At 39.6% G+C, this 1,324-nt stretch overlaps 1 pseudogene; it reads left to right on the plus strand.

Annotated features, from left to right (window-relative positions):
• Positions 1 to 201: 201 nt before the first annotated feature.
• LOC101093747 lies at positions 202 to 936 on the plus strand (annotated as a pseudogene).
• Positions 937 to 1,324: the final 388 nt, after the last annotated feature.

The following is a 1,324-nucleotide window of genomic DNA, read 5'->3' on the forward strand; positions in this document are numbered from 1 at the left end:
TGTGATGGAGGCCCAGACATCCCAGATCACATTTCTCTATGGACATAAAAGGTGAATGAAGATACGTTTTGTGTAAATAAGATATTTATGTTTTGGAGTGGCTTATCACTGTAGTGATGCATTCAAATCCATCGACAGTCATTTAACTATGTATAAAGACCTTTTTTTTGTAGCGCCTTGGAGGCTGTAAGCTGCTTCAACATGAAGCTGAACACCTCTTTCCCAGCTACTTGCTGCCAGAAACTCATTGAAGTGGTTGATGAATGCAAACTTCATACCTTTTATGAGAAGCGAATGGCCACAGAAGTTGCTGCTGATGCTCTAGGTGAAGAATGGAAGGGTTGCATGGTCTGAATCAGTGGTGGCAATGACAAACAAGGCTTCCCCATGAAGCGGGGTGTCTTCACCTATGGCCATGTCCATTTGCTGATGCGTAAAGGGCATTCCTGCTACAGACCAAGGAGGACTGGAGAAAAAAAGCACAACTCTGTTGGGGTTGCCTAACTTTCTCAACTTGGTCATTGTAGAAAAAAAGGGGGAGAAAGATATTCCTGGACCCACTGATACTACTGTGCCTTATGGACTGGGACCCTAAAGAGCTAGCAGAATCTGAAAATTTTTTAAACTCTCTAAGGAAGATGATGTCCACCTGTATGCTGTGAGAAAGCCCCCAAACAAAGAAGGTAAGAAACCTAGAACCAAAGCACCCAAGATTCAGCATCCTGTATTCCATGTGTCCTCCAACATAGACGTTCGCGTATTGCTTTGAAGAAACAGCGTACTAAGAAAAATAAAGAAGAGGCTGCAGGGCATGCTAAACTTTTGGCCAAGAAAATGACAGAAGCCAAAGAAAAATACCAGGAACAGATTGCCAAGAGACAGAGGCTGTCTTCTCTGAGACTTTCTACCTCTAAGTCTGAGTCCAGCCAAAATTGAGATTTTTCTAAGAGTAACAAATAAGATCAAACATCAAACAAAACAAAACAAAACTATGTATAAAGAAAAAAAATGTTTTGGTTAATAACCTTACACACTGACACTAACATGAGTTAGCATACCAGGTTTCTTTCTATCTGTGGAATTTATTCATAAACTGAAAGTTTAAAATTATCCTCCCTACCTAGTAGCTCCAAGTTCAGAGACATTTTTATTTGAAAAATAAGATTGTAAGAGAACATGAGACAGCAGATGGGGAAATTGGGAATCTGATGCTTTCCACCTAAAATATCAATACCCTTGCCTGGCAAGAGTTTTACCTTCTAAAAATATGAAGTTGAATGTTTTAAGAAATATGGGCTTTATTCCTAAGTTAGAATCCCAAAAA

This window comes from Felis catus, chromosome A1, assembly GCF_018350175.1.
Source record: "Felis catus isolate Fca126 chromosome A1, F.catus_Fca126_mat1.0, whole genome shotgun sequence".
NCBI lineage: Eukaryota > Metazoa > Chordata > Mammalia > Carnivora > Felidae > Felis > Felis catus.